General features: G+C 44.4%; 1 long non-coding RNA gene across 1 annotated transcript in view; it reads right to left on the bottom strand.

Moving 5' to 3' along the window:
* Nucleotides 1-15,765: 15,765 nt before the first annotated feature.
* Nucleotides 15,766-25,670, bottom strand: part of LOC116754593 — a 54,890-nt gene continuing 44,985 nt past the window's right edge. The window contains exon 4 of the long non-coding RNA XR_004350083.1: nucleotides 15,766-15,985. This is a non-coding gene — a long non-coding RNA (uncharacterized LOC116754593). The remainder of the gene's footprint in view (nucleotides 15,986-25,670) is intronic.

Raw genomic sequence — 25,670 nt, 5'->3', positions numbered from 1 at the left:
AGGCTACACGGGAGAGGCTGGGGCAGGCCTTCTTTGTACAGCAGAGCAAGGGGAAGCATTGAGAAGTGTTAAGGTGAGGTACAGGCTTGGCGCAGGGTGGGTGGAGGGCGGGAAAGTGGGGATAAAACTGCTCAGGGGGGAAAAAGTAACAGAGGTTTGGATAGAGAAGAAAAAGCTTCTGGAAGGACAGAAAGCTAGAGAGGATGGTCAAAGGTGGAGTCCTGAGGAAAAAAATTCTCCCAGTGAGGAAATTTTCTCTGGCTAGGAGGGCCAAGGAAACTTTTTGCCCTCCCCCATCCCCCAAATTGGGATTCCCTCCCCAGGAGAGCAGTGATACAAAAATGGAATTCCATACTGGCCACCACACCTTCTCGGAGCGGGTTGGTCCAGTCCCTTCTGTGGGGCGGAGGGAACTAGTTAACTACACTGCTCTCCTCTGTGCCCAGCTCTAAATCAACTGAGAGAACAGGAATGAGGAGATGGAGATCAAAACATCTGCTTTATTGCTACTAAAATCTGGATGGCAGGGCAGGGCTTAGATGTGGGCTTCCTCCTTCTCCCTGCCTCTACTCCTGCCCACACACCCCATTTTAAAGCTGGCCACGGGCAGGGGGAAGGTTGAGTCCATAGAATAAACACCTTATGCAGGATGGCTGCCTGGCATTGGTCTAGGGAAGGATGGCGGAGGGGGAAGAGGGCAGAGAGAGGCACACACATACATACTTACCTTTAGTTTTCTCGATGGACTAGTTCCTCCCCACCAGAAAACATGGGCCAGCGGCTGTCACTCACCAACCAGGTAATTCACTCCATCTCCAAGGGGAGGTATGAGGGGTGTGGCAAAAGGCCAGGAGTGCTCAGGGAAAAATCTTAGTGGAATTTTAAAGATGGAGAAGAATCCCCCTCAACACCCGCAGCCCAAACTGCCCTCCCCAGGTATAAATAATAATTACAATTTTATTTTAATTTATTATTATTATTATTATTATAAAAAGAAGAGGAAGATCAAGACGGCTCCCTACCTTGTGACAGGGACTAGATGAAAAATTTTAATGCATAATCTCATCTAATCCTCACAACAACCCTCTATCGTAGGTGGTCAAATCATCTGAAACTGTGGATTTGGGGCTTACAAAAGTGGTAATTTTGTGCCTTTTGACCTAATGGCTCCCCCAATTGATAGATGAGCTCACTGAGATTTACAGTAGTTAAGTGACTTGCCAAGAACCACATAGCTCCCAAGTGAGCCATCGGGAATTGAATTCCAGCCTGACTCCAGAGCCCATGAGCTGCCCTGCCTCAGCAAGATGCAGGTGAGCTGGTGCACCCGGAGATGCACCTGGAGGATTCTGAGGCTCTTTTCAGAGTACAGCAATACCCACCTTCTCTTTCTGAGGCCTGTGCCAGGGACTAAGCGTAAAGAGATAAATAGCATATAGGTTCTGCCTTCAATGGTGCCCTGTATAGAGTAGGTGCTCAGTAATATATATATATATATATATTTTTTTTTTTTTTTTTTTTTTTTTTGCGGTACACGGGCCTTTCACTGTTGTGGCCTCTCCCATTGCGGAGCACAGGCTCTGGACGCGCAGGCCCAGCGGCCATGGCTCACGGGCCCAGCCGCTCCGCGGCATGTGGGATCTTCCCGGACCGGGGCACGAACCCGTGTCGCCTGCATCAGCAGGCGGACTCTCAACCACTGCACCACCAGGGAAACCCTAGTAATATATTTTTAATAGGCTAAATACTGAAGTTCACTTTTTTACACACATAGTGCGAGGAAGGCCTGCTCTACTTGGCAGAAGACTCCAGTCTTACAACGTCCAGCCCTTTACTGTTTACAAAGCTCATTCACACACATTCTTAGAGCTGAGGTGCTTCTTTTTTTTTTTTTTTTAATAAATTTATTTATTTATTTTTGGCGGCGTTGGGTCTTCGTTACTGTGCACGGGCTTTCTCTAGTTGCGGCGAGTGGGGGGCTACTCTTTGTCATGGTGTGCGGGCTCTAGGCATGCGGGCTTCAGTAGTTGTGGCTCGCAGGCTTTAGAGCGCAGGCTCAGTAGTTGTGGCGCACGGGCTTAATTGCTCCACGGCATGTGGGATCTTCCCAGACCAGGGCTCGAACCCGTGTTGCCTGTATTGGCAGGCAGATTCTTAACCACGCGCCACCAGGGAAATCCTGAGGTGCTTCTTTTTTAAGCGCCTGATGAAGGTTCTGAAACCGAAGATTCGGCCTGCTTTGGGAGGAGATTCTCCCCTGCTCAGAATGAAGCGAGCTTACAACAGAAACCAAGGTCAGGGTGGGAGCAACCTCAGGCCAATTTAGAGAAAGCATAGGGATTCAGATGCAGAGCAATCTGAGGTTCTGTTTTGCAGTTTTCCTGAGCAAGAATCTACCCTGGAGATCTCATTCTCATTTCAAGTCACTCCTGAGAAACAGGTCTTACATTGGGTACAATCCAGTAGGAGATTGAGCTCCATGGAGACTCCTGCGGCAGCAGGACCCCAGGCAGGGAGGCTGTGTCGGAGGCATTTCAGCCCCTCACTCCCAATTTCCCAGTACTAGGGTCTGGCTGGAGGACCACCCCAGCCTGGACATGCTGCTTCCTAAGCACCTTTGGAGTGCATCCGCTTCTTTTGCTGCTGTCACCATGTGAGTCCAGGTGACAATAACCTCTTGCCCAGGTTATTGATCCGTTAAAAAAAATCCAATTGTGTCATTGTACTGCTTCAAACCCTTCAAAATCGTTCCCCACTGACCCCAGAATAAAGCCTAGAATCCCTCCCCTGCACCTGCCTAACTCCACAGTTCACCTGCCTCCATCCCTCCCCTTCTCTCACACTTGGGGATCCAGCCAACTGGACTTCGTTTACTCCACAAATACCTCATTCTCGAGAGAGACTTTCTCCTGGCTTTCATGCACACCGTTCCTCTGCCTAGAACATTCTCCCCAACTCCATTCCTCTTAGACATTATTTCCTCTGATATATTCCCTGCTGCTCATTTGGGCTCTTATATTACCCCACATGTCCTCCATCCTAATACTTTTCACACTCCATTGTATTTTCTTGTTTAGTTCTTCACCAATCTCACTATGTGCCTGAGGCATAGTAAAGTTTTAGTAAATACTGTTGGAATGAATAGATGAAATGAACAAATAAAAGATGAAAGTAAAGATCCATGTTCCAGAGGATTCAAAGGTCTTTAAACTATGTAGCCAGTTATGGACTTGAGAGAACTTTAGCTCTGCTCTGAGAAAGATATACAGTGTCTGAGTCCGATGGCACGTATATATCTGTGTGGATCCAAAACCCCATGGAAGCCTCACCACCCATATGTCAGGGGTGGATTCCCAAAAGCCCAGCCTATAGCAGTGTAAATTAGAATTCACTCTTCATCCTACAATTTTAATACCATTCAACTGCAGCAGGTCTAAGTCCCATCAAAAACTCCGTACAGGGCTTCCCTGGTGGCGCAGTGGTTGAGAGTCCGCCTGCCGATGCAGGGGACACGGGTTCGTGCCCCGGTTCGGGAAGATCCCACATGCCGTGGAGCCACTGGGCCCGTGAGCCATGGCCACTGAGCCTGCACATCCGGAGCCTGTGCTCCACAACGGGAGAGGCCACAGCGGTGAGAGGCCCGCGTACTGCAAAAAAAAAAAACCAAAAAAAAAAAGCTGTACAACTTTTTTTATTTTATTTTTTAAAAATAAATTTATTTATTTTATTTATTTATTTTTGGCTGCATTCGGTCTTCACTGCTGCACGTGGGCTTTCTCTAGTTGTGGCAAGTGGGGGCTTCTCATTGCAATGGCTTCTCTTGTTGCAGAGCACGGGCTCCAGTCACATGGGCTTCAGTAGTTGTGGCACATGGGCTCAGTAGATGTGGCTCGCGGGCTCTGGAGTACAGGCTCAGTAGTTGTAGCACACAGGCTTAGTCACTCCGCGGCATGTGGGACCTTCCCAGACCAGGGCTGGGACCTGTGTCCCCTGCATTGGCAGGTGGATTCTTAACCACTGAGCCACCAGGGAAGTCCCCAACTTCTTTTCTGGATTCCACATATAAGCGGTGTCATATGATATGTGTCTTTCTCTGTCTGCCTTACTTCACTGAGTATGACAATCCCTAGGTCCATCCATGTTGCTGCAAATGGCAACATGGATGCAAATTATTTCAGTCTTTTTTACAGCTGAGTAATATTCTATCATATAAATATACCACATCTTCTTATTCATTCATCTGTCAATGGACATTTAGGTTGCTTCCATGCTTCCATAAAAAAAAAAAGAAATGATAAAAATGAACTTATATACAAAACAGAAATAGACCCGCAGACATAGGAAACAAACTTATGGTTATCAAAGGCGAAAGGGAAGGGAGGGATAAATTAGGAATTTGGGGTTAACATAAACACACTACTGTATATAAATTAGATAACCAACAAGGACCTGCTGTATAGTACAGGGAAATATACTCAATATTTTGTAAGAACCTATAAAGGAAAAGAATCTGAAAAAAAATATATATATATATGTATAACTGAATCACTTTGCTGTACACTTGATACTAACACAACTTTATAAATCAACTATACCTCTGTTTAAAAAAATAATTAAAAAAAACAAAGTACCACCAAAACAAAGTCATACAACTTGTTGATTTGTTTTTATTACTCACCTCAAACATGATGAAAGCAAGTTTTTCCCAGACTTAAATAGACAAGAGACCTCAATTTCTTGGCTGCCTGAATTAACACTGGATGGGGGAGTAGGCTTTTCAAGGACAGTTTTGCCTTAACAATATCACTGCTGCTGTCTCCTCAAGGAGAGAGGCCAGGGTCACCTGTAAACCCTACAGAGACCACTGCTGCCACCCTGCAGAGACGAGGCAACAAGAAGCATTTGTTGCCCACACCGAAGGATCTGGATGTTGGCATTTTTAAAGCAAGACCACTAAGCTATGGTTGAAAATATTTATTTATGCCTTAGAGATCACAACAGTGCTTTTAAAACCTATATTTAATATATAAACTAAATCCAGGAAATAAAGTTGCATTATATAAAAGTTCACAAAAGTAGGGTTTATAAGGAAAGCTTCTTACCGCCTAAAGATATGATGACTATCGTTTTGTTGAGCCAAAAGAGAGCATTTCAACGTGAAGACATCCCGTTAAAGATCCCAGAATAATCCTACTGATCTCATCCGTTAGCCTTGATGTCATAGAATGAGAGTCAATGTCAGTGAGACTGGGTCCCAACCACTAAATGTCGAGAGAAGATAATAAACTTACAGTATGCATGTGTTCATATTTGGCCTGTTCCACGGAGCTTAGAGAGGCTATCAGAAATACATCAATTAAAATAGTAAGACATAAATAAATGCTAAAACATAAGAATCAGGGAAACTATACGTTAGAATGGGAGATCAAGTTTGGGGGTGGGGGATGAAGAACGTAGTTTTGCAACTCCAAATTTCCATGCATTATTATAGATGAGGTGCAAATTTAGCTTTGCATTTTCTAGTGCTCAAAATGAAGAAGGAAATTAATGAGCAACGTTCAACATAGTACCGCGAGTTGTCTTGCAACTGCACGTCGTAGGGGTAGACCTTGCTCAGGAGTGCCTCCATTGCCCAGGAATCTAGAGAAATTCCAGATACTAGAGAAACAGGTAGAGTGGAGTTTTATTTTACCTTAGGTGAACTGATCTCTTCTTGTACCTCTACATCACACTGTAAAGGTGACAGCCCATTCTGTCCCTTGTAGGTCTGTCCTGAGGCTCTAGGTGGGTTCATCCATTCAACAGACATTTCCTGATGGCTCAGCCTGTGCCAGGCACTGTCCTGGTGTTATGGGGACTGTGATGTGATGCCCACGACTCCTTTAGGCATGAAGGGCTCTCCTTCGGTTCTGAGAGTGCTATTGGCATCCAGCCCTCAGCTGTCAGCTCATTTCAGGAACCACCTGAGCAGAAGGGAGCCCCCTCACCTGCAGTGACCCACATCTAATGACTGGCCAATGTGGGGATATAAAGGCCTGGTCCCCTTATCTCAGTTTGGGACAATCTGAGGGCACACCCTGGCTTCAGAATGTCCCATAGAGTTGTCTGGGGGCTCTGTGGAGGCATCACAGCTCAACTTCCCCCTCTGCCTTTCCCGTTTACAGGTTCCAATCCCAAGAATCCTTCTTAATAAACCACAGGTACACTATCTCCATCTCAGAGGAGCTTCCATCTCAGGAAGCAGAGGAGCTACACCTGGTTAGCAGTTACACTGCTGCTTCCTCTCCAGGAAGTCACCACAGAGGAGAGGAGGAAGGAAGGATGCTCCAGGAGCCAGGGTGGTCCAGCTTCCACTCACCTTCACCTTTCTCCCCCATTTTCCTCCCTGCTGGGATCCCAGGGTGCTTGGCTCACACCCTACTCTCTCTCTCTCATTATCAAAACCTAATCTTGGCAACCAAAAGTTTTTATATTAAGAGTTGGCTTAACCGTGTCTGGCACAGAGAAATAAAGACAAAATATAAAAACAAAACAAAACAAAAAAAACTAATCTTGGGCTAAGTTTTCTTACACTTAAAATGAGGGAAATGAACGAAAGGATTTGTAAGCTCTATAATTATGATTCTTTGAACATTTAAAGATATATCATGTTCTTTTAAATCTCAACCACTTATTTCAGAGAGTGCCAATTTATGCAAACGCAAACTAAAGGACATCACAATATACTATTTATTTTTTCAATACACTATATTTTAGTAAATACATTTGCGTCACCATCGTTGAAGAGCATTCAACGAGCGCCTGCCAGATGCATCGTATAGCACTTGAAAAATCAGCAATTGTTGACATATTTAAATTTGGCTCATATTACATGAGAGTGCGTAACTCAGATTGGGAATTACATTCATGCTCCATGGCTGCTGTTGCTTCTTTCTCTTCTGCTCTTTCTTCTTCTTTCAAGCTGCCAGATGGTGTGGATCAAATTATTCTAGAAGGCAGAGAGCCTGGATTTCTGCAGATAAGCATAGCATTCAGTGCTGACTTTTGCCTCCATCACGGCCACTCACTGTGGTGTGATCTGTTCCTAGTCATCCAGGCTGCTCAGGTATGAGGGTGGTGCCAGTCACACTTTTAAGAGCAGTTTGAGAATTTCTGGAATAAAACTTTTGCTTTATCTCTTTCACTTATTTTCTTAAAATCTTAGACATATACATTTTATTTTTATTTTAAAAAAATGAACTGGACTACTAGGATACAGTCAAATGCAGTGATGAAAATTCCATCTTGAAGAGTCAGATTGACAAAGGTGATATCCAAACTTTATTGAGCATTTTCTATCTGTTAACTGATCTACTCCTCACAACAATGTCTCCATTTCACAGAGGAAGAAACTGAGACACAGAGAGGAAGGGCAACTTGCCTATGGTTACCCGGCTAAAAAGAGGGAGAGTCAGGATTTTAATCCGGGCAGTTTGGATTACAGACACCATGCTTTGAACTGCTTCCCTCCACTGATAGGTGGTCAATCAGTATCTCTGTGACTCAGTCTCCCCATTAAAAAAAAAAACAAGGATAAGAACATCATCATCAACACAGGTTGTGAAGTGGCAAGAGGACACAGGAAGACATTTGGCTCTCTGCCAGGCACATAGTAAGTGCTCCAAACGCATTTGTTTTCATTACATTTCAAGGGGGTGCTGTCACATGAAATGCATATATCCTCTCAGTATCTCATTATTGAATCTGTCTTGGAAACCTCACTTTTGTGGAGTTCAGAACTTTCTTCCTCAACAACACTTAACCAACAAGGATTCTAACTAACTGGATGGGCATGGGAGTTATGCTGTGTGTGTGTGTGTGTGTGTGTATGTGTGTGTGTGTGTGTGTGTGTTCCATGGTCATGTCCACCTCCAACATACAGAAGAGAGAAAAATGCTTTGAGCAGTGACCAAAGCATGGACAAGGGGAGCAGAAATATTTGGCTCCATCTTTTCAGCACTGAGTTCCTACTCTTACACTTTGCTGATGAGAAGATATATATTGGTGTAGGTTTTATGGGAAAAAATTTGCCAATGTCTATCAAAATTTTTAAATGCACATGCCACATGGCCCAGCAGTTCCACTGGAAGAAATTATATCAAATATATGATAGTCACTTCAGTAACATTTATAAACACAGAAGATTGAAAACTATCCAGATGTCCATACATTATGGAATATCTGTACAATGAAATACAAATGCTGCCAATAAAAGAATAAGATAACTCTCTATGCTGATAAGGAACAATTAACAAGATGTATAATTAAGTGAAAAAGTAAGATGAAGAATATTATCATCCATGTAAAAAATAGATATATACACATATTCATATGTGTGTATATATATGTATACGTGTATGTATACATATGTACATACATACATACAGTCTTGGTCTATTCAGACTGCTATAATAAACATTACTATAGACTGGGTGGCTTATGAACAATAGAAATTTATTTCTCACAGCTCGAGAGGCTGGAAGTCCGAGATCAGGGTGCCAGCAGGATCAGGTTCTGGTGAGGGCCTTCTTCTCGATTGCTGACTTCTTGTATCCTCGTGTGGTAGAAAGAGGCTGAGAGAACTCTCTAGGGTCTCTTTTATAAGGGCACTAATATCATTCATGTGGGCTCCACCCTCATGACCTAATCACCTCCCAAAGACCACACCTCCTAATACTATTACTTTGGGGACTGGGTTTCAACATATGAGTTTTAGGGGGACACAAACATTCAGTATGTATAATGTAATATATATATGTCATATATATGTCTATACACACATATAGCACATGAATGTAATAAATGTAATATATAATATATGTGTATACAATATGTAATGTAATACACATGTGCGGTATATTATATACATATATGTAATGTACACAGAAGGTAATAAATAATACATGTGTTACATATATTACATTGCACACATACATATTACATTACATGTGTATATTACCTATATGTTTATGTATATATATTTATAGCTGTCTGAATTTGTATTCCTCCAGAATCAAACTTTAAGAGAAGAATATAAGTGTATGTCATTTTTTGTGACCACAGGAAACTCCAATAGGAAGTGGAGAAGTAAGGCAAGGGATGTCTAGGTAGGCAGGGAAGGAAAGAGAGTCATTTAAGGGCATTATCAAGAGTTACCACTGAAGGCAGGAGTGTGACTCTGCTAGGGGAGTCTGGAAAAGGGCATGAACTTCACCTCACTACTACCTCACCTGCGGAGTCAGGGGACTGTGCTGTTTATCCGTCATCTTTCCATCTGTCTTTGGTTGTGGGCTACTTCCAAGACATTCACTCTCTCGAGTCATTCCTGCTTGCCAAAGCTGCTCGCAGGACCAGAGCAAATAGCCCCAGGAGGGAAATCTCAGGGTTCACAGAGAGCAGCCTTTGGGGTGTTGAAGGGAGGGGAGGGAGGACATTAGTGGAGCACTGACAGGGTCTGTTCAAACATGCCCAGAGGCTGTCTGGAGGGAACAGCATAAGGAACCAGGGTTAGTGGTGGGGAGGAGAAGGGGCACCGGGAGGCTGGAGAGGCACGCACTTTCCCCATGGACCCTACTGCACTTTCTGAATTTCGTGATGTGCATACATCACCCCTTCTCAAGGTAAACAAAATGATACCTAGAAATTAAATCAAGCCTTTGCAGAGATGACTGGGAGGCCAACAGGCACGTCTTTAGAGTACCTGGCACTAGTGACATTCCAGGCTGGATAATTCTGTCCTATGCATTGCAGGGTGTTTCGCTGCATCCCTGGCCTGTACAAGTTAGAAGCCAGTAGCACCCCCTCCCCAAGCTGTGACCATCAAAAATGCCTCCAGACGTTGCCAAGTGCCCCCTGGAGGCACCATCACCCCTGTCCCCTTTGAGAACCTCTGCTTTAAAGAACTGGCAAGGTTGGATTCTCTCAGGTAGCACATCCATCTCTCTGCATGAAGCCCGTGTTTGGGGAGGGACGTCAAAACTGGAATGGGATAAAAGCTCTTCCCTCAAAAAGGAGCTGGGATTACCTTCCCACCGACTCCTCCCCTACTTCTGCCAGTTGCCTCCTGGAAGCTAGAGCTGGATCACAATTTGCAGGGTGTAACATCATCAGAGGGTGATGACAGCTCTAAAACGAAATGATTTTAGATGAGTTCGGATGGCTTCATGCCCCATTTTCCAGGTCTGTGTACCATGTGCCAGCGTTGCAAACAGGCAACAGGAACAAAAGGAGTCCTTGTTTCATGACAACGAAGGCAGCTTCTCCTGAGGCTGTGTAGTATAATTGCCATTGTTTGAATTGTCGCTGAGCAATACTTACTCCCCCTCCCACCGTGGGCCCAGTCTGTGTCCCTGCTCTGTCAATGTTACGCTTGGCTTCAAAACTGTTTTTGGCCAATGGAATGCTAGCCACAACAAGGCTAGAGGCTTTACATGCGCCAGCCCGTTTGGCTTAGTTCTTAACTCTGGTGTCCCCCCTGTGTGGCCATTGCCCTTAACCTGGCCCCCGGGATGAATATACATAGAGTCAACCCAAACCTGAGTCCCAGCCTGGAGCCAGTCCCACAGAACCCACAGCCTGAAGCAGAGTTAGTCACTGAGACCCAAACCACAGTCAACCCACAGACCTGGAAGCATGAGAATAAGTGCTGATTGTAAGCCATCGAGTGTGGGGCTGTTTGTTAAGCAGCGTTACTGTGGTAAGAGATGATTGATTCCATAATAATTAGCCATGCTGCTCCAAAGACAGGCACTTTCCCTACTAGCCCTATGGCCTTGGGCAAGTTAACCTCTGAGCCTCAGTTTCCTCACTTATAAAACAGAAGAAATAATAGCATTACTTTCAACATTGTTGTAAGGATTAAATGAAATAATCTATTGATACATAGAGTGTTTGGCATCATACCTGGCCCAGAGTAAACATTCTATAAATCAGAGGTCACAAAAATTGAAAGTGTGTTTTCAAATAATTCAATTAATTATCTCTATTGGGCTCAATTCCCAACTGCCAACTGGGAAATTACATGTAAACAAGTAATCTAGACTTACATCTTCTCTTGAAAAATCAGATCTGGCAACACTGGGCCATCATTTCTACATGGCAACAATGGATAGAGCTAGGGGGCAGTATATCACTGTGTAAATAATAGAAAATCTGACCACCAGGGTTTAAACAAGGGATTAGTTTTTCTCATGCAGCAAGATGAGATGTCCAGGATTCAGAAGTCTGAGGCTGGCACCGAGGCTGAGCAATGCCATCAGGAACGTAGGCTCCTCTGGCTGGCTGCTCTGCCATCTTTAGCATATGGTGTTCTGTCCTCATGATCTCAAGATGGCTGCTGCACATCCAGCTAGAGCATATGTGTTTCAGACAAGAAAAGAGGGTGGAGGACGGAGAGGGGCAAAGGACAAAATCTCTTCAGGCAAAGCTGTCCTTGCATATGAGAAAGGAAGACTCTCCAGGGACTTCCACTAACATCCTAAAGGTTGGAAGTGAGTTGTATCAGCTACACCTTGCTGCACGTTTGGCTGGGAAATAGAACATTCATTACTGCCTCTATTATCAAGGATGAAGGCAGTTGAAAATGTGTTGTATAACTCAAGCTAGAGTATCTCAGTTCAGAATACACCCTTCCCAGTCTGGTTTATCATTTACCTGCCCTCCATGGCCCCCGTATCTGTATTTGTGTTTGCAACTCCTGCCATATATGTTATTCTCAGCCAAGTCAGGGCATAGGTTTTGGAGTATGTTCTGGCCTTAGCCTTTCTAGGCTCACGGCAGAACTGAACATCCAAGGCCCCACCCTCCTCAGCTACTTTGCCCCATGCTTCATCTTTAGTTTCTCCTCTGGGGCAGGGTGATATACAACATGCTCAAAGAAGCAAGGGAAAGTTTTTGGCTGACCTCTTAAAAGTAGCTCTGACCGTGCTGACCATATTCTTGCTGCGGCCTTGGCTGAAACTGAGAAAATATTATTTCCCCTCTACTCCATTTGTCCTATTTTTCCTTTTGATGGACTTTGATAGTTTCATACCATTTTTCAAGGCAGGCTATTGAAGTTCCAGGAGGTGACCTCTATTTACTACAATAAAATTAATGATTTATAGAAAGTCAAAATTCCACAATCCCCCAAACTCTCCTTTTATCCCTAACTACTATGTCAACAAACCACCCAGCATCCAGCATGGTTCAAAGGTCTGAATTGTGTAGCAAAATAAATCATTTTTTAAATCCCAATAGTAATGTATGGTGGGAGCATTCTTAACTTGAATTGAGTAAGGGGGAACAGAGCAGATGCAGCCAACCTTGGCTGTAGTATATTACTCAAGTTGATGTGGGCCTGAGGAGATTGGATATTTAATGTCAATGATACCATGGGGGAGGGGGGTGAAAAAATTCGAAGTTCCACTAGAAAATAAGAAGGTAAAATTTAGGTCCCATAAGCTCTGGCCTATTTTTTCTTTCCTTCCCCTCCCCTGCTGTCATTCCCCCTGGTTTCTCTTTTTTTTTTTTTTTGCGGTACACGGGCCTCTCACTGCTGTGGCCTCTCCCGTTGCGGAGCACAGGCTCCAGATGCGCAGGCTCAGCGGCCATGGCTTTCGGGCCCAGCCGCTCCGTGGCATGTGGGATCTTCCCAGACCGGGGCACAAACCCGTGTCCCCTGCATCGGCAGGCAGACTCTCAACCACTGGGCCACCAGGGAAGCCCCGCCCTGGTTTCTTACCATCCTCCTCCTCACTCTCTCTTCCTTCCTGCCCACTGGTCTATTTCTATGTCCTCTCTTAAATGTCTAGCGAGTTTTTCACTAGGGCCCTAATTTAGGTCCAATGTTGACATTCCAACATATGCAGGACTCTGGTCCCAACCTCGCTTATTCCGAGGCACTTGATGCCATGCTTTACATCACAATGTTCCAACCTAAATCTCTGGAGTGTGCAGAGCTGCCCAGAGCCCGTGCAGAGTTTGCTTCGTTTGGGCAAATCTGCACACTCAAGGTGGCGTCCACTCCCGGAGGCTCAGGAATCATGGAGAGAAAAGGTGTGTCTGTAGGTAGTGGAGTAGCCTGAGGCGTCTGGCTGCCCAGTAACATCCACTCACTACAGTTCAACAGGTTTGTTTTGAGCTCCTACTATATTCAAACACAGCGCGAAGTGCTGGGGATACAAAAATCCAAAAGACGTGATCCTGCCCACCGTCTAGAGGAGGTAGCTGACCCCAAGAGAAATAACTTACTACACTAGAAAAGCTCGGAATTCCCCTAGTGCATTGCTTTTCACACTTTAACGTGCACGCGGATCCCCTGTGGTTCTTGTGAAAATGTCGATATGGATTCAGTGGATCTGGGAGGGACCTGGGATTCTGCCTGTCTAACAGGCTGAGGCCCACCCTGTTGCTGCTAGCAAGGTCCTAGGGCTGGGTGTTAGCCGTGAAGAGGAAGCCTAGAGGGGCCCTGGCTGCGAAAGGCTCCAGGGAGCAACTAGAGGCTGCTTCTTCCACACTTCAGGGGCGTGTGGCTTCCACTCAGGTAGTATAAACAGCAGCATAAACAGAGCTTTTCCAGGCTTAGCCCATCCAACTAAGGCCATGTATCACTAGGTTGCCACAAACCAACGGGACATTTTTCGACCACGGGCTGAGTGATGGGGTAGTTTCAGGAGGTAAATATTTGAAAGGGAAGCAGCAAACAATTGTTTAGCACTCGTGTTCTTTTTTTTTTTTTGCAGTACGCGGGCCTCTCACTGCCGCGGCCTCTCCCGCTGCGGAGCACAGGCTTCGGACACGCAGACTCAGCGGCCATGGCTCACGCATGTGGGATCCTGCCGGACCGGGGCACGAACCCACGTTCCCTGCCTCGGCAGGCAGACTCTCAACCACTGCGCCACCAGGGAAGCCCGCTCATGTTCTTCTTGCGACAGCCTTCATTTCTCTTTTCTGTCTTCACTGGGAAAAGGAGTTTCTCAGTGCACTGCAAATGCTGTAGCTCCCATAGCCCCTCCCCACATAAAGGTGACTGTACTTGTCAGAATTCCTATGACACGCCACACACGGTACCTGTGCTCCGTACCTGCTTTAACAATCTTGAGCTGAAAACAATGGAAGTTGTATTCTGGTTTTGCTTTTTAAAGCCTGAAGCCAGATGCTAGGATCTATTCTGTACTTCCGAATCTCTACTTAGAAAACTTTTCCTTCTCCTTTCTTATAAAGGATTGCATCAAGAATACACTATGTGGAAAACAAGCACTATTTACAATAGCCAGGACCATAGAAGCATCGACAGATGAATGGATAAAGAAGATGTGGCACATATATACAATGGAATATTACTCAGCCATAAAAGGAGACGAAATTGAGTTATTTGTAGTAAGGTGGGTGGACCTAGAGTCTGTCATACAGAGTGAAGTAAGTCAGAAAGAGAAAAACAAATACCGTATGCTAACGCATATATATGGAATCTAAAAAAAAATAGTACTGATGAACCTAGTGGCAGGGCAAGAATAAATACGCAGACATAGAGAATGGACTTGAGGACATGGGGAGCGGGAGGGGGAAGCTGGAGCGAAGTGAGAGAGTGGCATGGACATATATATACTACCATATGTAAAATCGATAGCTAGTGGGAAGCAGCAGCATAGCACAGGGAGATCAGCTCCGTGCTTTGTGACCACCTAGAGGGGTGGGATAGGGAGAGTGGGAGGGAGACTCAAGAGGGAGGGGATATGGGGATATATGTATGTATATGGCTGATTCACTTTCTTGTACAACAGAAACTAACACAGTACTGTGAAGCAATTATACTCCAATAAAGATCTATTAAAAAATAATAATAGGGCTTCCCTGGTGGCGCAGTGGTTGAGAGTCCACCTGCCGATGCAGGGGACGCGGGTTCGTGCCCCAGTCGGGAAGATCCCACATGCCGCGGAGCGGCTGGGCCTGTGAGCCATGGCCGCTGAGCCTGTGCATCCGGAGCCTGTGCTCCGCAACGGAAGAGGCCACAGCAGTGAGAGGCCCGCGTACCGAAAAAACAAAAAACAAAAAATAATAATATCTGCCCCTCATTTAAAAAAAGAAAGAAAGAAAAAAGAAATCAGTGCATTTCCAGGCCATGAGACTCCAGATGTGTGCTACTGTATCAGCTTTCTATTACCATGGCTACTGCTGTGTAACAAAAAACCACAAGCCCTCATACCCAATATACTTATTGTTCATGCATCTGGAGGTCAGCTAGTTGTCCTGACTGGGCAACTGGGGTGACTGGGCTCTGCTCTGTGTGTCCTATCTTCCAACAGGCTCTCCCAGGCCTGTTTTCACCACAGTGGTGGAAGGTGCAAGAATGCAAGCAGAGACATACAGTGACTTTTTTCAAGCCAATGTCTGCAGTATGTCTGCTAAAATCCCTCTGTCAAAGAAAGTCACATGGCTGGGCCAGAATCAGAGTGGAAGGGGGCTCTGCAGGGTTACATGGGGAGGGCATGGTTACAGGGAAGGGAGAAAAACAGGGGCTATGAATGCAATCCATCCAGCACAGTCTTCACATGTAACAGTAACTTTCCAGTTCATAGTTAAGCTGATCCAACCATCTACTCTTCTCTGCTCTAGGAAAGACAGAACAGCTGCAGAAAGTCCAGGGAAAACAAAGGCATCTGAGAGGAGGGAGAGCAACCAAGTATTTACTGACAATGATCTATTCATAATCCACATTTAATTCACATTCAAAAGGATGTATTGACAATCTGCCAGGTTTTAATAGCTCCACCTTTAAGTGGCATCTCTGCAGCAGTAGAAATATCAAGCTTCCTGCCTCTTTGAGAAGCAAGGGCCTGGGCTCACAAGGTAAACAAAGGGTAATGAAACAGCAAATGGCAGGGTGTCAAGTTGTTGGAAGGTGTCTAGCAGGATGCCACGGAAACACGGTTTCATTCTGGTCTCACTTAACGTCTTCATTAATGATCTGGAAGAGGGAGTAAACAGCACATTAATTATAATCACAAGTGATACTAAATTGGGATTTGTTGCCTCCACCAAAGGAAGGGACTCTGAAAGACCAGGCAGGAGATGGATCCAGCTTGGAAAAGGTGAACAGCATCTAGGAAAACATCACTGCACGTGGCAGGGGATGGAACAAGTCATTTGGAAGTAATGAGGTTAAAAGGCAAGGAAGCTGCCTGAAATCTTTTCTGGGACAACCTAGGGTATTCACACATAAACCAAAGAGGTGGCATCAAGAAATTAGAGACAAGCAAGCTGGAGCAGGAGAGGGGAGAAAGACAACATAATTTGAATTATAAACTAGGGAGCTTGAAAATTTCCCCTTCACAGCTTCCTTCTCCTACTGGCATAGTAGCTCCCAAGGGCAGGGATTCGTGTTGATTTGTTTTCTGCTATATCTCCAGCACCTGGAATTATGCCTGGGACATACAAGCCACTTAATAAACATATGTTGAATGAATGAATGAGGAATGGAGTGTAACTCCTGAAGAAAGAATCAAAAGAGGCTTTCTCTCCATAAGGCACAAACCAGTCAAAGATGGGTTTAAAAGAAAAACAAACAAACAAAACAAACACTGGGGATTGGGAGGAAATGAACAAAGTGGAAATAAATAAAGGTCCCCAGAGAACTGAGACCCTCTTGGCTTTATCATACAGTGCTAATAGTAGTCGCAGTAGTAATAGCTGTAATAGTGGTGATAAGTATCTTCACTGTTCTAAGCGCTTTGCATGAATTATCTTGTTGAATCATCACAAAACACGGAGGCATGTTCTATCATTGCCCCAATTTTATACATGAGGTATAGAAAGACTAAGTAACTTTTCCAAGGTCCACAGTGAGAGTGGTGGGATTTAAGTTGATGCAACCATATCCCGTGTTTTTTACTACTATATTACATTGCCTACCACACTGGCTTAAGGGAAAGGGGAGAGGTGGGAGGGAGAGAGGGAGGGCTAAAGGGAAGGGGAAGGAGAGGAAGAAAACCAAAAGGAAAAGTAAACAGAGTCAAAATAGGGCAGATGATTCTTCCCCACCTCCCATCAGGGAACCAAGCTCAGTGTGAGCATGAGACTGAAAACTTAATGCAGCTCTTCTCCCCGTAAGTGTTTCATGGTCTCTGCCCTAAATATCATCTAGTATTTAAAGACACATTTTTTTTGGTACAAAATACCCCTTAATTCTAAACTGAGTACTTGATCTGGTGCTCAATTGAAGAAACCATCTGTAGTTTTCCTTTATTTTCTTCTTTATTCTTCCATTTCTCAGCTCTCTTCTATGAAAGTAAAAAGTCTGGAAGTTTATGTTTTACATATGTACTCATTATTTTTCTGTACATTATTCCTTATTTTCTTCACATTACTGCATGCCTCTGTCATTTGTACATATCAAGAGTTGAGGATGTAAAACCATATATACTGTACTTTATAGGTGATTTAAGGGACTTCCAAGGGTCATTATTTACAGGAATTTGTTTTTGTCCTACACTTTGACCTTAAAACAAAACCCCTTTGTCCTGTCCTCCTTTGAAACCACTCTACATTGTTTAATGTTTTTGCTCATGGTTCTAATTTTTAAATGATTGTCTTTGTTTTGCCTGATGTTTATTATGTGAATACTTGCAGGTCATAAATGTGTCTTCTGTAATCACCAGCATCTATAGAGGCAACATGGTCTGAGGTGGGACAGATTGACGCTAAGGCAGAGACAAACCGTGATTGGAGATGGAATCCTGAAACAGCAAGAAACTGGGTCCAGCCCTCAAGGGACTCAGAGGTGTTCTAGTTCCTGAATTTTGTCCTCTGCTTCTAGAATTTTATTCCCTAAATTTCTTCCTTCCTTTCTTCCTTCCTTCCTCTCTTCCTTCCTTCCTTCCTTCCTTCCTTCCTTCCCTTTTTTGGCTGTTCAATTTGAGTTTCTGTCTCTTACAAACAATTCCTTAATAATGCAATGACCTGGGCTTCCCTGGTGGCGCAGTGGTTAAGAATCCGCCTGCCAATGCAGGAGACATGGGTTCAAGCCCTGGTCCGCGAAAATCCCACATGCTGCGGAGCAACTAAGCCCGTGTGCCACAACTACTAAGCCTGCGCTCTAAAGCCCGCGAGCCACAACTACTGAAGCCCGAACGCCTAGAGCCCACACTCCGCAACAAGAGAAGCTACTGCAATGAGAAGCCTGCACACCGCAGCGAAGAGTAGCCCCCCCCACCACAACTAGAGAAAAGCCCACTCGAAGACCCAATGCAGCCATAAATAAATAAATAAATAAAAATAATGCAATGACCTTAGGGTCTGTCTAATTTTAAAAGTCTGTGCTTTGATTCTGGGATTCTAATATTAACATTGATTGGAGGGGTCAATTTAGTGCTCTAAATTGTGCTCTGGGGGACAATGGGAAACCATTGTTCCAGATAATTCTCATGCTGTGTTCATCTAGAGAGAACTAAGAATTCACTCTAAGTTTGATGCCCAAGTAGTGATAAATATTCCAGCGAGAAGAATTCCTAAGGCTGATCAAAGGTGGTATAAAAAGTTGCTCTCTCAAAATAAAGATGACAATAGAAAAGCATTTTCCAAAGTGTGTTTCTGTTAGAATAGGGTGACCATATGATTTACTCTCCAAACTGGTACACTTTGGGGAATTAAAGTAGATGCCTTTAGCAATTATGCAAGGACAGCAGGTGTAAAATATGACTGGTCACCCTATGTAAAATATATCTCAACAAAGGGGGTTCCTTGACCTCGAAATTTTGGGAAGTCTGCATACTATATAGTTTCTTCTTGAGAATCACAACACCTATACTATTAAAAGCTCTGAGTCCTATAGTAAAGAAACCCACTAAATGTCATCTAAACCAGCATTTCCCAACTGACTTGATTATGAAATCTTTATTTTCAATAATACCTTCTACCATCCTAGGGACTCAGTGTTCCATAGAGCATACTTCAGAATATGTTGACCTTGAACATGTCTTATTCAATTATAGTGTAACCTGCTATCTCCTGAATCTAGATGACACCAAAACAAAAATACCTTCCCACCAAGCTCCTATTTGCCTGAAATTTCTACCATTATTTCCTCCTTTAAGGACCTTTTAAAGGATATGCACATTGTAATGGGGTTAGGCATTATGTCATCTGGAGAGAATAACTCATTAGCTAGCTAAACATTAGTGATAATTAGGTTATCTGAATAGCCACTTACCACCCATAGATTCTGAGCAAACGGGTCCCCCAGGAATTGTCTTCAAGGGAGGAATGGGAAAAAAGGGGTCTGGATCGGAGGACACTGACCTGTGCAGTATTTTAGTGGAGGGTTTGGTATTAATATGGTTCCCAACCTTTACTCCACCAAAGCTCACTTCTCTTTACTGGCTCCCCCATATCCCTAGTTTTAAAAGATGTTGCCTCCCAAATAAACTGAACTTACTCAACTGTAGCATTTGTAACTTTATTGTCATGTTTCCCCTGCCGTTTACTTTCTTACTTCTGAGAAAGCTCCTTCCCAACTTCAACCATGAAATTCTAGAAAGGGCTTCTCTGGTCTTTTAAAATCCCACCTCTCTGGAACTATTGACTAGTCTAGGGTGAGCCTCCTGGCCAAGCTGGGCCAATCAGGGAGCTTTCCTGGGATTGTTGACATTTGGATCAGAAGGGACAAGTCTCAGTCCCCCTTGGGCTATCAAAGCTGTTGGATGTAGGTGTGGGAGAAGCCAGTTTCCAACCATACGGAGGAAGCTGGTCTTAGACCAGGGTTTCCCAACAACTATTGACAGTTTGAGTCAGATAATCCTTGGTTTTAGGGGGGCTATTCTGTGCATTGTAGAATGTATAGCAGCATCTTGGCCTCTACCCACTAGATGCCAGTAGCATCTCCCCCCAGATATTGCCAAATGTCCCCTGGAGGGTAAAGTCACTCTCCACCATTGGTCGAACCCATCTAGAGAATGAAGCCCATATTCAGAGAAGAGCACAGGTGAGAGCTAGGAAAATTTGAGAATGTCCTGGTGACATTTAAGGCACTGGTCCCAGTGGTCCCTGAGGCTCAGCACACCCCAGTTCTTCCTGTGGATTGATTTCATGAGCTAATTAATTCCACTTTTTTTCCCCCTAAGCTGGCTCAAGTTGAATTTCTCTAGCTGCACACAAGGGTGCTGTGTTCATCTATAATTTCCATTTGGATTTTTGACAAACTGAAAATAGCTCACTTCCTTGCTCTCTTCCTCCTGTCTCCCCCCACACCAGGTTCACGATTACATTCAAAGACCCCAAGAGTTAGGGTTCCCCTAACCCTGTCTTAGACTGAGAGCTTTGATGCATGAATGAGGACAGAGGTAGTAAAAGTGAACCCTAAACTGGATCTAATACGCATCAAAAGAAACTAAAACAGTTTCTTTTCCTTTCTTTCAGCAGCGAGCAGCAGAACTGGGTTTGCCTAAAGATAATTTTTTTAGGGGGATGAGGGCTGTGGGGGAAGGGAAGTTTTGTTTTTTTTTTCTTCAATAGTGGGAATATGCAAAGCAAAAAATAGAATAGAAAGCTGATGTCTTAGTGTCACAGCAAGCCTTTCTCTGGAGCTGTTATAAGCCGCAGGGAATTTGGCACCAAAGCCAGTGACCATATGCCTGCTGGGCCTGAGGAAAAGATGTACCCTGTCCTGCCAGCTCAGAGCTACACAGACATTGCGTTTTGAGCAACCAGGCCCTGGGCCTCTTTAGAACGACCCCGACCCCTGCTCTAGGACTGAGCCCCCTGACAGCTCCCCCCAACCAAAGTGCACAGGCCAGTGCAAGGTAGAGCTTTCATAGGCCCAGCTTCACCCCAGCTTTGCAGCTGGGAGCAGAGTACCTAGAAAGGGGCAGGGGCTGGTACTCAGGCAGGACACATCAGGATAGCCATAAGGTTGTTAAACTATTGGAATGTTTCCACATCGGTGGGTAAATTGATGCTCTCCTGAGCCAACTGGGCAAACCTTTCCCAAACTTGATGCTCCAGGAACTAAAGGGTTAATCCCACACAGCATGTGGCCCAGGACTCAGCTTCTGAGCAACCTTGCTTCTATTCTGATTGGTTGATGCTGGTGCCGTCCTGGTTGTTATATATTTTAATATTAGCACTGAAAGGGAAAACTGAATCCTGGGGGAAAGGGATGGGAGGGTGGCAAAGATTTCATTTATTTCCACATTCTGCTTTGGAATGATCCCGCATTGTTGCTTATTCTTTATGAATGCATTTATTCTGAAAGCATTTTGGACTTGCACTTGAAGATGAAGCAGCCTTGGCTCCTGCTGAAGACATTCACGGTCCAGCAGGGGAGAGAAGACATGCACAGTAGGTAGAGACCGCACAGGTGATGCAGGAGGTGCTCTAGCTGGAAGGCTGCTGGGACTCAGCTGACAATACCTTCATTTCTTCTGGAGGTTGTGAGCTTTCTGTGGTTTCCTGGGAGTTGGGATGATTGGCAGTGTGCACCTGCACTCTCTTTTGGTCCTTCCTGATGGGCGCTGGTAGGAATTTGGCTTACCTCCTGCCACGGAAGAAGCACACCATCATCCAGGCCATATCCAGGCTTTGCTGCCACCCACTGAGCCACCAAAGCCACATGTTTGCCACGGGACTGATGCCATCAAACGGAGCTAAATTTAAACTGGAGGGGGCTTCTGTTGTAGCTATTTCCTTGGATTACTTTTACTCTTTCTAATTTAGGCATGACAAAGGAGAGAAGCTCCAGCATCCCTCCTTAATTCAACTTAGTCTCAGGTCAAGGGGAAATAAACCAACCATTTAAAAATGTCTCCTCTTGAGAAGGCAAAGGAAAAGGCTATGGAAAATGGTGAGCTGAGTTCATTCTGGTCAAAATATAAGAAAGACCCCCAAATGACCCCCTCAATAAATATTCGCTCCCCTTCCTCCTATATCTATTTGTCCTTCCACAGTATCACCCCATCCCTCTGCCATCCTGGCCCCATTAAAGCAGGATCCTATGCTCATGCAACAGTCAACTATTAACAGATAAGGCTTAACGACTCCCAGTAGGTATTTGCATTTTAATAGAGAATTATTGAAGACCAAAAAACTTTCAGAGTCCGAGAGAACAAAGCACCGAGTTAGAGACTGTGAGGTAGATATCTGGGAGAGCAGAAAATTGTCCAGATTACTCTCAAGCTTAACATGTTTATTTTGTCCCCTTCACAAGGGACATTTGTCAAACCCCTTTCCTGTGTTCTCCCCTCTGATCCCCACTCCCATTCCATCTCTACAAACACATTAGCTATGGGGTACCTGAGAGAGAGAACCATCTTTTATTTAGTGAAAATTCTGATAAACCATTCTGGTTACGGAAGGCTAGCACTCAGGGTGGGGGGGGGAATGAATTGCTTGGCTTAGGAAGATATAAAGAGAGGGTGGCTGGGTTGGAGGCTATCCTTTAAAATGGAGGAAATAAGAAAAAAGAGATGTAAAAGAGAAATGAATGGAGAATATGGGGATAGATCATGTCTTCATAGGGAAGGCTGGCCAGTAAGAAGTTCATGGTACAAGAAAGACCAATGGACTTAATAGGGATGTTTAATGTTTAATTTTAAGTTGGGGTGTGTATGTATGCATAGGCATTTGCACGTGCTACACTGAGTTAAAAGCAGCCCCCATACCCTCAACATTTCAGTAAAAGTTTGCTATGCCTGTGTCAACATGCAATTTTAGGGAAGTGCATGTGCTTGAGTAAGCAGTACTGGCTGCAATCCCAGATAAACCCCGGAACAAATGAACCTGAACACAACACGTCTTCATTTCTCACCCTGGTCACAATGAGGACACGGCGTTTGAAACACATGGCCTCCAAGGTCAAGGACCTGCATGATGTTAAGCATGACACCGATCGGGCAATGTGGAAAAGGAACAGCATAGAGGACGTAGAATGGAGATTGAGAATCAAATGGAAGCAGGAAACTGAAGACAGAGGTGACTGGGAGGAACTTAAAAGTCACAGAGAATAGTATGGTTTGTTGGGAGGGATGCTGATTTCTGGCAAAAGTGAGATAGGAATTTGAGTTGATCTTTAAATCTTTAAACACAAGGCGAATGCAGGCTGAGAGAATCGGGGACATCTAGATTGCTGACATTTAGTCACTCTGAGATTGGGGTACCTGCCCTTCCCCCAGTGGTATTTCCAATATGTGCCTGTTTCAATCTTCTGGCCATCTTTAGCATGGACATGGAAAGAATAAATTAATTTTCCAGGAAAAATGGGAAGTCAAGTCCCATTGTTTCCACTCTTAGACAAAAGACCATGAAAAGGCACAGGCTAACAAGCCGTTGGGCCTGAGATGACAAAAGCAGCAGCAGCCTTGAGTGGTGATGCTAGGGTTGTTCTCAGTAATGGGACACAGGATGGGCCACAGCACCACCCAATGGGGAACTCTGCTTTCAGGCCAGGTCCCAAGTAAAAAGAGACTCTTCCCACCAAAGGGGTGCAAAATCTTGCTCACACGATTACAGATAGTGTTTGGGAAACAGCAACTAGACCACAGAGAGGGAGAGAAGTGCATGGTTAGCACCCTCAAAGGTGCAGCCACAATATAAATGCTAATGTGAAAACTATGCAGGACTTCAAAGGGATCTGCCTGGCTGCAGAAACCACGGCTGACACGGGTCAACTTGAGAGAACTCACGGCCAACAGGGAGAGGGCTCAGAATAGAGACAGAGTCACAGGCCCAAGAACCTAAACCAAAAATTTACAAAAAGGACAGGAGAGAGGTCAAGCCTCCCTAGACAATATACATAGAGGGGATTTTGAACATTGTGGATGCCAATACCAAGAACTTTCTGCAAATAGCAATGAGGGCACAGGAGTGGCTGCCCTAAGATCTATTATTCATTCTCCTCCTGCTCTGCTCTGTATCCCACAAGGTGTCTGTGTTAAGAGGGTGAGAGATGGGCTGACCCTGCAGCTGCATTTCCCAGGCTGCCCTGGGCTCAGCCACGGGGAGGCAGTCGTGGGAGACTAGAGCTGGAGGAGGAAGAAGCAGGGACTTCCTCTAGCAAGGGCTGTGTCTGAGCTGCCAGCTCCTGCCAGCTAGGCCTGTGGCGGTTCCTGTGTCTCCAGGTGACCCCGGCCCCTGGGCTCCAGCAATGCTGCCTTCCCCCTTTGTCCCTCCAGCTCAGAGGCGGCAGTGGCTTTCTGCTGTTGCAAATCTCTGGGCCGCCTCGATCTCCCATTTGTCTTCTTAACATTTCCATTACCCATGTAACCAATTCCCCACATTAAGCTCCCTCTGTTTTAAATATCCAGAAGGTTTCCGCTGTCCTGGTTAGAACCTGGCCAATATAGCCCTGAAATAGGAAATATCATCATGCAGAACAATAGGGGGATGAGACGTTGTGGGCATAACCATGAAGAAGTGGAACACAGGCCGAGGACCTACACCCCATTGGTTAAGGAGCCCATCCCAACCTAGAGAGAGGGTCCTGGAAGGTAACACTGGAAGAAGGCTGGTTATGCTTAAGCAAACATTTAGTGAAGTGTTTGAACACAGTTTTCATTCCAGTGTGTGGATTCAGTGGTTCTCCCCCAATCCTTTTGTAATGTTAATGAATGTGGGCTCTATGAGATGACAATTTTTGATACGGAAATAATTTTACTCACAGAAAAGTGGCAAACATAAGAATAGGACAAAGGACACCCATGAGCCCTATCCCCAGATTGACATACTGCTGGCATTTTATTCATGTGCATTATAATTTACTCCCTCTCATATATAAAACTTATGTGATTATTTTAATTATACAACCATACTATATAACTACATAATACTTTTCTGAACATTTGAGGGTAGGTTGCCTACATCATGGCCTGTTACCCCTAATTACTTCAGTGTGTATTTCCTAAGAATTGGGATATTCTAAATCACCATAACACAGTTATCAACTTCAGTGAATTTAACTCTTATGTAACGTGTTTAGGGTATTCCAACTGATAATTGACCCAATGATGTCAATTGACCTAATACTGTTCTTTATAGTGCTTTTTTCCCAGCTCAGCCTTTCTTTGTATTTTATGACACTGACAATTTTTTTTTTTTTTTTTTTTGACACTGACAATTTTGAAGACTGTAATGCTTCTCTCTCTCCCTCTCTCTCTTTCAATAGAACTTTCCTCATTTGGGATTGGTCTGATATTTCCTCATAGTTATATTCAGGTTAGGCATTCCCGACCAGAATACATCATTGATGTGTCCTTCTCAATGAATGACATTTGAAAGCACACACCATCCCTCTGCCCCTCATGGGTGATATCAATCTTTATCATCTGGTCGAGATGTTGTGCGATTTCTGCACTGAATGTTACTGTTCTTTCCTTTGCAAATGGTGACCAGTCTCTAGAGAGACACTTAAGGCCATGCAGATCTCCTGCTCCTTGTGAAAATTACCTCCTAGATTTAATCTATTGGTGATTCTTGCCTAAGCCAATCTTTATTATGATAGCAATAAAATGGTAATTTCCCACTTCAGCACTCCCTGCCCATTGACTAGTGAGAATTTGGCATTTTACTATAAGCAAGAGCCTTCCCTTCTCACTTGTGTGTTTGTTTATCTACCTATTATTACAATGGATTCATCAGTTTCTATTTTTTCAATAGTTTATAATTCG

Source organism: Phocoena sinus, chromosome 5 (assembly GCF_008692025.1).
Source record: "Phocoena sinus isolate mPhoSin1 chromosome 5, mPhoSin1.pri, whole genome shotgun sequence".
NCBI lineage: Eukaryota > Metazoa > Chordata > Mammalia > Artiodactyla > Phocoenidae > Phocoena > Phocoena sinus.
The sequence above is the reverse complement of the archived record's forward strand: the minus strand, read 5'-3'. Positions and strand labels throughout refer to the sequence as shown.